At 42.1% G+C, this 14113-nt stretch overlaps 2 long non-coding RNA genes across 2 annotated transcripts in view; one reads left to right on the forward strand and one right to left on the reverse strand.

The window, feature by feature from the left end:
• Positions 1-772: 772 nt before the first annotated feature.
• LOC308397200 overlaps positions 773-14113 on the forward strand; it is a 36369-nt gene continuing 23028 nt past the window's right edge. Inside the window, exon 1 of the long non-coding RNA XR_013971696.1 lies at positions 773-790. This is a non-coding gene — a long non-coding RNA (uncharacterized lncRNA). The remainder of the gene's footprint in view (positions 791-14113) is intronic.
• LOC308397662 lies at positions 11645-12151 on the reverse strand. Its single transcript, XR_013971824.1, has 3 exons — positions 12071-12151; positions 11859-11976; positions 11645-11769 (listed from the first exon to the last, which is right to left on the reverse strand). It is a non-coding gene; the product is annotated as an uncharacterized lncRNA (long non-coding RNA).

A 14113-nucleotide genomic window follows, 5' to 3' on the forward strand; every position in this document is an offset into this window, starting at 1 on the left:
TCCTCCTGTAAATGTTAAATGACAACAAACTAATTTTGCTGACCTCTTTGTATTCTTGGGGAAAAAAAACTATAAATACAAAGCATGTGTAAATACAGACAAAGCAATAAAAACATGATTTCATAAGCAACCTCTAAGAAGTGTTGAGAGGAAAAAAAGCAGAACAAAAGCAAAACTGTGACGTGTAAAGCAAAATATATCCTTTTGTAAAACTAGGGGAAAACACTAGTTGGCACATCTGCATATGAAAAATTGCAGTGTAATGAAGACATATTGGCCCGTAGAAATATTATTACGGGTGGAAGGAGGGGGATTGTTTTTTCACTGGGAGATCAGAGATGGTGCTGTCCTGCTTTCAGTCCTGATCTCATCTGTTTGGCATGAAGGGGGAGCTGTGGCTCCTCCTGTCTGACCAAGGTTAAAGCTCCGGGCTTCACTGTGTGCCTAGCACATTTTCTCACACTATTCTGGCTGTGCTGTGCCACATTGATTTAAATGTATCTGTTGAGGGGAAAATAATCAATGCAAATTCCCTGGCAGTGCAGCCAACAAATAAGACATGTCTGATTCATCAAGCGGACATTGCTATAAAGACCACTCTTTCTCTTTTGTCCCACTTCTCCCTCTTTCATTCTCTCCATTTCTCTCTCTCTCGTCTCTCTCACCTCTGGGCCACTCCACCCTTTTTTTACTCACTTCACCTTTCTCTGTCTATAAACTCTTAGGCTGAATTAGTGGAAGGAGCTTTATGTTCATACATGTGGAATTTCATCATAGCAATTCAATAAAGGTAGGTGCAAATAATTACATTTAAAGTAACAGTTATGATTATTACTTTGATAAAAAAAAAATCTGTGCAAACATTTGCTCATCTGTGGAAATCTTTTAAAAATTCACTTATTATTTATTTACTTGTATAAAAAAGCGATGTGTGAGATTTATTTGCATACACACATGTGGATAATTTTATGGTTTATCTGAAAAGATTTATTTAAAAAATGCGCCTCGTTCTAAACGTTTCACAATCAAAGTAAGTCAAGATGTTTAGGAGGAAGAAAGTCTCACCTGACACCCAACCTTAACATTTTGTTTTGCTCCTGCTCCAACTTGGGCAAATAGTCTGGCTTATAACAAGGGCAGAGTGTACTCTGTTTATGTAAATTCACTACATGTGTGAGAGAAATAAAGGCAGGGGCTATTTGGAAATTCCTGTGTGATGAAAGGGAAAGAATATCCCCCAAAAAATGATTAATGTGGTGTTCAGGTACACAGAAGATTGAGTGATCCTGTCATCGTGCCATATGGTACCAATTTATTCCAGCAAGCATAAGGCAAACGCAGTGGAGGAGCTCTCACGACTGTGCTCCCAACACTTCTCAAAAGGGGGGAAAAAATAATACTCTCTCACACACACACATATATATATGTGTGTATATATATATATATACAGATAGATACAATTATATATATATATATATATATATATATATATATATATATATATATATATATATATATATATAATTACTATTTGCTGTACATAAAATGCAATGTAGAATTTAAAAAAACAAAACAAACTTTGTCTCATTTCTTCTTCTCCATCATCAAAGTTTTGCATCATGTGAAAGTCGCCTACATTTTGACAGAAAAAAACATTTCTTTTCAAACTGAGTAATTCCTTAAATCTAGTCTGTTATAGTGAAACCTTATTTTTGGCTTTTGGAGAGAACCTCCAGGTTTATTTGGGTTTGAGGTCACTTTAAAAATATATATACAGGTAGAGACAGAAATTTAGTTTAGATCTGACAAGCTTGTCAAATCAGGATGAGGGCTGTAATTTGACACGGTTTGTTCATCGTCCTGCACTTGAATAGAATCATTTCCCAGAAATAAATATTCTTAAGTGCAGAAGACTGTGTGTACCTCTTTGACCGAATCATTAAACATTTTAAATACGCTCATTTTATTTTAGCAATATAAATATCAAAAGAACATTAACCTTGTTGCCAAAGCAGTTTTTCAGTCAAATGATTAAAACACACAACTTGTAACTCTGTATCTTTATTTTTTGTATACATCAGTAAATACGATGTTAATTTTAATTGAATCATTTTCTAAAATCGACCATCCGGTGAAACGTAACGCTCACAGCGAGTCCTCTTTTGCCAGGCAGCCTACAAAGTGCTTGACATTTTGTGACGTTGCTAAGATGCACGGAGTGCAGCATCTTCACATCACGTGACCTCAGTATCTCCTTCTAATGCTGCTCAAACATGACTTTTAACTCTCCAATCTCCTATCTCGAGTCATGAGCGGAAATGAGAGTTTTTTGAAAATGCAGATGGCCATTGGCACAGGGGAACAGGTTAGGGAGCTGGACTCCTACCACTTTTCTTTTTCACTACCTTGTTATTTGTCGCCTCACCCCTGCAGGGCATGCTGACAGGAACTGATAAACCTTTTTATGGGCTGAACTGAATTGGCTCCTATTATCCAAGGTGTGGAGCTGCTCAATGGTGGAAATAAAAGACTTCCACTGCCCATCTGCCCACCAGTCACTCTCTGCCCAGTTTTCAGGATTCCATGAAGCTGTGTCCAATTTGTACTTGTAATAGTTGTATACAGCTAGGTCGGGGAAAAACAACGCAAGTGTCTTGTGAGAGAAATATGGTTTGTTGCCAAATGCCTCATTTGAATACTGGCCTAATAGCTGCAGCTTTTGCCATGAAAAACAAATTGCGCATGTAAAAATCTTTTAAAATATGGGTGTAAGTGCAGTTTTATTATGTGGGTGTATAGCTCCTCACAATCAACAGAGAAAAAGGAATTGCTTTTAAAGGTGCACAGCCAAATCTTTTACGTCAGACATCTTTTCGGTGCTTTTCGTAATTCTGTAACGCTGTTTTTTTTCTGAAGTTGGTTGTGGTTGTGAACTTTTTTGAGGTGCAAATGTTTTACTGTCTTTGTGAGAATTTGATAGTGTACCAATAGAGTCACGTGAACGAGAAAGTACACACTCTTTCATTTCGATCATTTTAACATATCAGGATATAATAAGATATAACCTGGTCTAGAACATGAGATATTTATATTTTACACCGTGATGTTATTTATTCAACAAAAACGAAGCCACAATGTACAAAGCATTACACCCGTAAGGAATTCAGAGGATAAACAGGCAGCCAGGTGCTGCTAAATGCACTTGATGAACTGATTATCAGCAAGTGTGAGCACCTCTGTAAGAGGAGAAGGTTTGAGTTTTCGGGTCCAGAGCATTCAGTTGTGTGTTAATGTAAAGCCAAGGAGGAAAGACATCAGCATTGATCTTAGAGGAGCCATTGTTGCTGCCCATCAACCCATGAAGGGTTATGAGGCCATTTTTAAACAAACTTAAGTTCCTTATTCTACAGTCCCACTGTTTGGTTTGGCAGGTTTTTTTATTCCAGATTCCCTTCCTGACACAGCCACAAAGGGATTTGCATCTCCTCCTGGGATCGGACTTGGGATTTTTTGTTTGTTAGTAAAATGTGGAATTCACTACACTGTTCTGAAAGTGAAAAAAGGTTATTTACAAGTGAGAAATGTTAAAGACAGTTGCCAATCTTCCCAGGATTAGGCATTACAGCAAATTCATCCCAAGGTCAGCTCATGCAATACTCAGACAAATTGCAAAAAAAACCCAAGAGCTACAACTGTGGCTCTGCAGGCCTCAGTTAGCATCCTAAATGTTTAAGTTCATGGCAGTACAGATAAAAAAGACTGAAAAAGTATGGCTTGTTTGGAAGAGGTGCCAGGAGAAAGCCTCTTCTCTCCAAAAAGAACCTGGCAGCATAGCTATGGCTTGAAAAGTTGCATCTGAACAAACTACAAGACCTCTGGAACAATGTCCTTTGGACATAACAGACCAATGTGGAGACCATATAATGCACAGCTCTGTATTAGGCAAAAACCAAACCCAGCATATCAGTGCAAACACTTCAAACCAACTGTCAGTCATGGTGGTGGGGGGATGAGGATTCAGGCTTGTTTTGCAGCCGCAAAACGTGGGCCCCTTTCAGTCAGAGTCGACCATGAACTCCTCTGTATAACAAAGTGTTCTAGAGTGAAATGTGTCCAACAGCTAAAGCTTGGCCTAAATTGGGTCATGCAACGGGACAATAAATCCCATGCACAGCAGCAAATCTACAACAGAATGGCTGAAAAAGAAAAGAATCAAGGTGTTCCAGTGGCTCAAAGTGCAGACCTCAACCCGATTGAAATGCTGCAGCAGTCCTTTCTGAGAGCTCGAGCAAGGCTGTAAAGAAGAGCGGACCAAAATTCCTCCACAGTGATGTGAGAGACTGATAAAGTAATGCAGCAAATTTATTATTGGTCCTAAAGGTGCCGGTGAAGCATGGGCTATGCTTAGTTTTTCACACACTGCTTCTTCAGTTTGGTTTGGCTTTTGTTAAAAGAATAATGACACCGTGTAACATGTTATATGTTGTTCTACTGAGGTTGTTTGAAGATTATAAACCCTGAAAAACCCTGAAACTGAAAAAGGTGCATTTTCCTTTTCAAAAGAGTGTATGTGAGTCTGACCAAACAAAGATGGTGCATAAAGACTGTGTTGTGTAAGCTGCCTTTTACCAAAAAGTAAGAAAAGCAGACAGACTGATGAAGTTAAATGAGGACTTGGGGGTGGCTGAAGCATCAGAGCAATGCTTTCATCTCATCCTCTCTTGTTATGCTCACTTTCTCAACTATATTTCTTTATACTTAATATTACATGGCATCTTTTGTCATGAACAAACACAGACAAGACTCACAAAATGCAGTACTTTGCAAAATATTGGCAAAACCTCAGAAACAAGAAAAATCACTAATTATATTTTGCTCTCCTGTGTTTTAGACTATTTGCTGTAACGGGACACATAAGCGTCTGGTGTGCATATGCTTAACACACTGTGACAGTTAGGGTCTGTTGAAGACCCCGGTGCTCAGTGGTGGCGGCGTTATACTGATTTTACATTTTGATTGTGATTTTTGTTTGTTTCACATTCAGATTCTTCAAAGAGAAATGAGTAACGATGAAATGTGTTCTTTGTACAGTACACTGTAAACCTGTGTTTCGAGAGGGTCAACTCAAGTTCATCCAGAATTATTTATAAAGAGTGTTTTACAGGAAACAGAGGAAACAAGCTAAAAAAAAGAGTTATTAAAGATGAGATGAATAAATGAATCACAGACTTTATTTGGGGGGTTTTGAGTGAAGACTGCTGCACAGGATAGCACTTGAATGACAATGAATCAGTGTGTGATAAACAACAGCAGTTTATTAAATAAAGAAAATGAATGTTAGCCAAGAGAAGGCAATGACATATAAAGAGTTTAGGCAGATGTTCCGGTGAATCTTAGACATACAGATGGAAACATTCAAGTGTGTCCGTACGACGAAGTAATCTAAGCTTAATCAGCACTGACTGTAGCTGGGCTCCAGGCTGCTGAGTCATTACCCACATTCTCAAAATACACAAAAATAACAATAAACATGCTTCAAAACTCTGAGCAGAACCACTCGCTTCTAAATGCCAAAATAATTTTATCCTTGAATACAGGACCAGCTAAATTTAAGACATACTTCACGGTGACTAAGGACTGCCGGCTGTCTTAAGCCACTGCATACATTTTAGCAATTTGGAAGTGTCATTTGTGAAGCTACATTAAATACAGTATTACTTCTCAAATACTCGAGTCACCTTGAAATGAGATGGCTATCTATCAAAAGTGCTATAGATGTGTAATTGTTCTTATGAAATGGATGAGCAAAGCATTAAATTAAACTGACTGTACTTTAAAGTCATCAGTGGAAACCCAACGAACGAGGCGTACACAGCCAAAAAGGCCCTAAATTAATTAGGAGCTCACTTTGTGTATCTATTTTTACTCTAATTCTTCAAGATAAAACAGGCTGTGACTAAAGGAAAAGAAAAAAAAGTTTGTGCCATGCAGTGATTGTATTTCCTCTTACCTTGAGCAAACGTGCTAAAATAAATGCAGGCTGACAGAGGCGTAAAAAGCACTGCGTCGTTATTCAAGTCCGATAGGCGACGCTTTAAAGGAAATAAACAATTTAAAATATAAATGAATAAATGAAACAGATTTTGAAAGTTTGCTTTAATGTCACTTTGAACAGATGACAAAAAAAGTCGGGTTAAATGTCTGTATATTCAAGGTGGCTGGAGCCAGTAACGCTCACTTAACATTAGTGTCACTTGACTAGTTTAAGAAATACAGCTGACAAGGATCCAAATCCTTGAGAGAAGAGGGTTAGGCTGTGTGACAGGGAATCTTTCCCCCAAGCCGTGAGTATAATGACTCTGTTTGCATGGGGAATGGAACGCGTAGAGCCAAAGATGGATGTTTAGTTTACTGTAGCGCTATCTGCAGAGTTTTGGACCGCTTTAAGCGAGTTATCAAAGCCATCTGTTTGGGCCTACGGGCTGAGGCTGATTAATATAGCCACTGAATGAGAATGTCACAAAGAAACTAAAGTCACAGGAGCCGACAACAATGTTTTTTAAACTAGCTGAAGGATTTAAGGCCTCCGACTAAGCATTATGATTTTGATCCTTCACCTGGGTAGAGTCAAGAACGCGCAAGAACAGCGTGACCTGAGGTCATAATGACATGTGTCACTACAGTGCCAACAAAAACGTGTTAAAAATATTCTTTGGTTGTTTTCAGGGTCATATTTGTTGAGCATCCTGTCGCCTCTGTGGGGAGGTATCTGAGCGATGTGGTGAGAAAGAAGTGTGGAGAAGCTTCAAAAGAGATGAATGACAAGGTTTTGGTCTGATATATGCCTCAAAATACAGCGATGATAGTTGCTGCAAAAGTATCTTCATAAAAACAAAGCGTTACAGGTGTCATGTTAAGTTTAACTTGCCACAAAGTTACAGTTAGTTAGCAATCAGTGAATTACCACATCAGTTATACTGAGCAATTCCAAAACAGCCTTTTTCTTATTAGCATTTAGATGGGCATGCTAAATGGGATATTGCAAAGGACATAGTATAAAAGCAACACCCAATTCATTGACTCCGTGCTAACCACTCACAAATACATCAATAAACACAATCACAAGTAGTCCTACACTGCCCATCCTTGCCATTTGAATTATTTCAATTCAATTTAACTGCAGTGCCCCACCCTCTCAAGCACCACAACAACATTCGAAGTGCTCACTGAATTTCTATTTTGGACTAATAATCCAGAAAACAGATTTCCCTTTCAGACCAGTAAGCTAAGCGTCATTGATAGTTAAACGAAGACATTAGCATGAGTCGGTGGTTAATGACATTGTTTAATGGTGTGTTCACTTTGTTAATATGGCTGACAACACAGACACATTATGCTCGCAACTTTGAGTTGTTGTGAGTTCAATATAAAGAGTCACTTTGAAGGATAAGTTCACAGATTTTTAAATCACATTTCAAATGACTTCTTGCCTGCAGGCTCGTCTACGGGCCAGGTGAACAGGGAGTGACGATTGGGTTACAAGCGCTAAAAATACAGGGCGAATTGTGTGAGAGCAATTAGATAGATTTTTAAATAAATAGAGTCTCCACTAAGTGACACAACTCTTTAAACTGTGCAAGCAGAAACTGATGTTTTCCTCTTGTAAATGAAGTTGTGGATGCAATAAATTACTTCAACTTCAGGTGCTCTGCATTTAAATAAAACAGCGGTTGTGTTTTAGTGTCTCCAAGGGACCCATATGAAACAAATACACAGAGAAGAGCTCTGATGCTATAGTGAACTTCCAGAATATCTCAAGTAATTAGGATAATCGCCGTGTGATGCATTTATCCCTCATAGTTAATTATAACACTTCTCCTGTGCATGAGCCACAGCGTTCATGAATCAAATGCTACAACTGCAAGGCGAAGATAGAAGGATCCGTCAGAAGTCGCCTTCTTCGGCTCTCTGCGGTCATCAAAAGCTACATCTCTTAGCCTCGCTGTGCTCAGATGGGGTAATCATTATATAGTTCTAGGGTACTAATATCTCTCTAATTGTGGGATGTTAGACTTTGAAGTATTCCTTTTCTTAAAAAAAGCCCTTTCCTTGTATTCGCAGTCCCTTAAAAAGCATGATGCACTCAACCTTGACAATGCATCAATAATTCAAAGACATCATCCTCTCATGATGTAGCTGTCTGAAATTGCGGAGATTGTGTCTGAGGGATAATATTGCACTCTGTCACATCCGACTAGCTGTCACCTGCTAGAGCACGAATAAACCCAGCTAATAAATGCAAAGTCAAGGCAAACACATTTTCATGATTTGCAGTACAGTAACTGCTGCCCTTAGCAGGAAATGGGACTTTAAGATTCTACAACATTCAGATATTAAATAATTGGGTGCTGCATACATTTTTGGATTGCCCTTGAGTATAAAATTGATTTTAGGGATTTCCCAGCCCAACTTTTGCCCCCAATCCCGATCACAGTCCATTAGCACTCTACCAGAGTATCTACCACAACCAAGGGCTGACCCAATACTTTAAAATCCCCCCCCCCCCCCCCCCCCCCCACACACAGCACCGAGGTCTTAGCATAAAGTAGACCAACATTAAAAGAAGTAGAGCAATTTAAATATATTTGGCACACATCAGAGCGGCTCAGTTGTCACAGGACTTTTTGATTTTGCAGTTTTCTGATTTTATCAGTTGAGCGAAACATCAGTTTACTGTTCAATCAGCCCTGATATTCAAATGTAAAAAAAATAAAGCACAATTTAGAAAAAAAACAACTCAACGCGACTCTGCTCACAAGGTTTGCTAAAGCGTGCTGTCATTAACCGAAACTGCCGGCTGCTGTTTATTTGTTTTGAATGCTCAACAGTTCTTAGCAGTGTGGCTCCAGCATTTAGGGATGCACGGCAGTGGGTTGGTGCACATGGCAAACAGTAGTAGCCTATCATAAACTGATTGGAAGTGTGCTGATATCATGCACCAGAAAAAGTATGTGAATCGATCTGATCTCATTCCCGTAGATCGGCTTGAGATAACCAGCTCTTTTCATCTCATTGAAGAAATAAAAAGTGTTTCTCGCACAGTGGCATCAAACTTGAGTCTCGCCACCATCTTCGCAGTCAGAGGCTTAGATTGTGGCTAAATCTCCTTCCTTTTAGGAAGCTGTGCTGAGGTTTGTCTGTTTGTCATTAAATGTCTTTAAACGTTTTCTAGTAAAGCAAAACCTTCAGTAGCTTAAGTGAAGCGCTCGTTTGAGATTTTACATTTTTAGCTGGGCGTGATGCGAGATTTTGCTACCGTTCTGTGTCTGTTGAAAGGCTATCAGTGGATCTAATTAAACTGTATAAACTATATTAAATGATTCACCAATTGAACGGCGGGGTCTGGAAATCTATTATCTGTTGTCATTTTCACTGATGAGATAGTAATGGATTTGACTAGACTCTTCAAATTTGATTCATTCATCATTACGCTTGAAAATTAATACAAATTTTCGCGATCAATTTGGCTGCCTCCCAGTAACTTCTGGTACAAGATAACCAAACATGGAAAATTAGTAGATATGTAAAATCATTACCCACTGTTAATCATTATGGAAGTTTGTCTCGTTCATTGTCGTTGCAGTATCAGCACACTTGTGAGACAAGAATATTTCACTGATGTAATGTAATCAGAGATGTCTATCTCGGAGAAGTTTTGGCTCAATTAGTCCTCCTGAACACTCAAGGCTGAGTGCCGTGCTAATTTTGTCCTCTACCCAGCACCTGCAGTGCAGTCAATACAGTCTGACAAACTTCATGAAAGAAAATATTTAAGAAGCATATCTAGGCGAAGGTTATTAACGAGAGATACAGATCCTAAGAAATAGGTATTGTCTGAACTGAATTTAGTCAAATTCATAAAAGAAAAAGCCTCCAATGTCCACAGGATGATAAACACATTAAGGAGATTGCATCTAACATAAACAATCAGTGTGGTCTGATTTAAAGCACACAGCAATCCTCATCTTTGTCTATTTGATAATCGTGTTTAGTCTCCACAGCGCAAACAATCCTGAAAATAAACAGTCACGAAGCGATAATGCCGTTTAGTTTCATTGGAAACGTGCTCTGCCTCCCTTGGGCTGGAAGATATTTGGATGGTCGAGTGAAAAATTGCTCCGAATTCTGACCAATGAATCGTTTTACACATGCTTTAATGCATTTCATAAATAATCTGCCTGCGAAGGTAATTAGTGCAGGTGTTTACACATATTTCTGCCATCAGGGTGCACAGTAGGATCACAGTTGGCTGAGTGAGTTTTTGGTTATTAAATTAGGCCCAAGGTAACAGGAAGAAGGATGAGCTACAGTTGGGCAGGTATGAGCAACAACATGTTTCCCTATTCATCATCCAACCAAAAAAAAAAAAAATACATATTCAGGAAATTATGCAGGTTCAAGTCATCTCCCATTTGAGGAACGGACTCAGTGTTTGCATAATCAGGCCTGTATGCAGAAAGATTTTTCATGTTCAAGACAGGAGAGAGGTCAGTAGCAGAGACACATCTCCCTGGGGGGCTTTCCAAAGTTAAAAGAAGGGTCGGACCTAAAAATGGAAAGAAATTAAACTGCTTAACTTCACAGGGCCAAGTAGAAAAGCAAATTAATGCCATCACTGTCTTGGAAATAATGCAATAAACAATATAACAGAGGAAGCCTTAAAAAAGAGACAACTTGAGGATATTACACGCTGCTACCACAAGACTCATTCCAACATAAGCAGTGGTGGCTTTTGTTTTGGGGAAATACTCCATCCAGCACCGCAGAAATCGGTCCGTCACCTCCCTTAGAGTCACAGTGACCTGCTGTCTGCCAGATCCATACGTCCCACTGCAGTTGCTGTTAAAACATCATTGCTTCTTAGTGCTGCAGAAACTACACAGGTGATGACAGGCCGTTCCCCGAGGTGAAGCTGATTGTTCCGCTGACCTCACCCGGACATAGAGCAGCAGTCACACTATTGGGTTTTGCAGCCTACGTACAGCAAACAGATGCCACTTTTGACAATGAATGCTTACATTCTTCTTGAATCGGTTTGTTTAGACTAAAACCAGAAATGTATGTCTGTTTTCTTTGAAACACAAGAAGTACGGATGTGAGGGGAAAATGCGGTGCCATAACCAGGATAATTTGTCAGCTTATGAAATGTTGTAAAAAACAAAAACAAAAAAAACAAAACAAAAAACGAACTAAAGATGCTGTCCAGTAGATGACATATAATCCGTAAAATTCAGGGTTTTTAACTTATTTATTTTTTTGGAGGGCTGTTTTATTTTTTTGATAAATAAAACATATATAAAAACTACCTAAATGTGCATTCATGTGCCTAACTGGAAATGCTGATTAGTACAGTGGCAGCTGACCAACTGATTTTACTAAGACAAAACTATAAAATTATAGAAATATGAAGACGTTAAACACATAGTAAAGGCCTAAAGCTAATTTGCTGCTGAAGCCAAAGGAGCGGTGTGAGTTTGTGTACTCCATGTGTTAGGTTAGCTGGATTACACAGATGGATTACGTGGCAGAAACACACACGGACGCAGAATAGTTGGTGATGCAAGTTTTATATATACACAAGCAAGGGGGAATATTTACAAGGGAAAGGGGCTATATACAGTGATAAATAAAAATGTGCCAGCAGGAAAACACCGAGGCGATGAGATGGAGCCGAAGCATACAGGTAGGTAGCAGACGCACCGGAGCTACCTGACAACAGGGAACAAAACAGGGTTTATGGCATACCGTTGATAGCCGAACGTTAAACACAAGTGGACGGAGAGAGTTGGAGAGCTTACTTGACCACCCAAACCACAGCCGCTGCGGTGATCGCCGCCTGATGGTACGTAGCACTCCGTCGCGGATCCAGAATAGCCAACACAAAATCCTAGGTAGGCGGGCAGGCGATGGAACAGGCTAAGACAAAGAAAAGTAGGCGAAACGTGGATCCTTTAAAACATACAGCTCCACAGCGTAAAATCAACAGATGCAGCCTGTGCTAACTCGTTACCACTTGTGACAGCGATAATACTCCGACACCAGACGTCCGTGACTCTGCTCCCTAAAAGCGCTCACTGATGACGTCCGATGCATCGCAGGTGTGTTGGAATGCCATCAAGCCCCGCCTCGCCTACCTATAACCAAAAGGAAAACAAAACCCAAACAACAACAGTACACCTACCCACCACCTCCTAACAGTATCCCCCCCTCAAGGAACGCCACCCGGCGGTCCTCCAGGCTTGTCAGGATGCCTCCTGTAAAAATCCACAATAAGCGCTGGGTCCACAATGAAGGCCCTCGAGACCCAAGAGCGCTCCTCCGGGCCATAACCCTCCCAGTCCACCAGAAACTGGAAACCTCGGCCACGACGGCGCACATCCAGCAGCCGCCGGACTGAATAGACCGGACCCCCGTCCACCACCCGGGCGGGCGGAGGAGGTTCCACGGGTGGGCACAGCGGGCTGTGAGAGACTGGCTGCAGTTGAGAAACATGGAACGTAGGATGAATCCTCATAGAAGCCGGTAGTTGCAGCCTCACAGAAACAGGATTGATGATGCGTTGGATGGTGAAAGGACCCAGGAAGCGAGGGGCAAGCTTCCTGGCCACGCACTTCAAAGGAACATTCGCAGAGGACAGCCAAACCTGTTGGCCCACGGTGTATGGAGGCGCAGGCGTTCTCCTCCGATCAGCAGCCCGGCGAGTCTGAGACACGGTCCGGAGCAGCGCCGCCTTGGTCCGGCGCCAAATCCTCCGACTGCGACGTAGATGATCCCGCACGGCCGGAACCGCAATCTCCGCCTCCTGAGAAGGAAACAACGGCGGCTGATATCCCAGACAGACCTCAAACGGAGAAAACCCCGTAGCTGCCGAGGTGAGAGAGTTATAAGCATACTCAATCCAAGCAAGATGACCACTCCAGGAAGCGGGGTCAGAGGAGGCCACACAGCGCAAGGCGGACTCCAGCTGCTGATTGGCCCTTTCAGTCTGTCCATTAGACTGTGGGTGATAGCCCGAGGAAAGGCTCACCCCCACTCCCAACGCGGTACAAAAAGCCTTCCACACCCGAGAAACAAACTGAGGCCCCCGGTCCGACACAATGTCCAAAGGAAGTCCATGTAACCGAAAAACATGATCCACGAGCACGCGAGCAGTCTCCAGGGCAGAAGGAAGTTTAGACAGAGGGACAAAATGCGCCGCCTTGGAGAACCTGTCCACAATGGTGAGGATCACCGAGTGACCAGCGGAACGCGGCAACCCGGTAACAAAGTCAACTGCAATATGCGACCAAGGTCGACCAGGGACAGGCAGGGGATGCAGCAACCCGGGGGGGGGGGGGGCCAGGTGACGGCTCTTATTGCGCGCACAAGTGTCACAGGCCAGCACATACTCGCGGGCATCCCTCGCCAAAGCGGGCCACCAAAAGGAGCGCCGTAGCAGGGAAACCGTACGACGCACGCCAGGATGACAAGCAAAACGAGACGCGTGCGCCCAGTGCAAGACACGCGCGCGCACGGCCGCCGGAACAAACAGTTTACCCTGCGGGCCCGAACCCGGGTCCGGATCCTGCCGCTGTGCCTGGCGCACCAAGCTCTCGATCTCCCATGTCACGGCCCCCACCACGCAAGACGAGGGGATGATCGGAACCACCGCCGTAGACTCAGACGCGGGGGAAAACTGACGGGACAAAGCGTCCGGCTTAACATTGCGAGAACCCGGGCGAAATGAGATTGTAAAATGGAACCGGCTAAAAAACAGCTGCCACCTGGCCTGCCTGGAGTTAAGCCGCTTCGCACTCCGAATATAAGAGAGGTTCCTATGGTCCGTCCAAACCACAAACGGCTGTTCCGCCCCCTCCAACCAGTGACGCCACTCCTCCAAAGCCAGCTTAACCGCCAGCAGCTCACGATTACCCACGTCATAGTTCCGCTCAGCCGGAGAAAACCGCCACGAAAAAAATGCGCACGGATGGAGACGGCCATCATCGGGCGAGCGCTGCGACAACACCGCCCCCGCACCCACATCAGAAGCATCCACCTCCACCACAAACTGTCT

This window comes from Rhamphochromis sp. 'chilingali' (genome assembly GCF_963969265.1).
Source record: "Rhamphochromis sp. 'chilingali' genome assembly, chromosome: 5".
NCBI lineage: Eukaryota > Metazoa > Chordata > Actinopteri > Cichliformes > Cichlidae > Rhamphochromis > Rhamphochromis sp. 'chilingali'.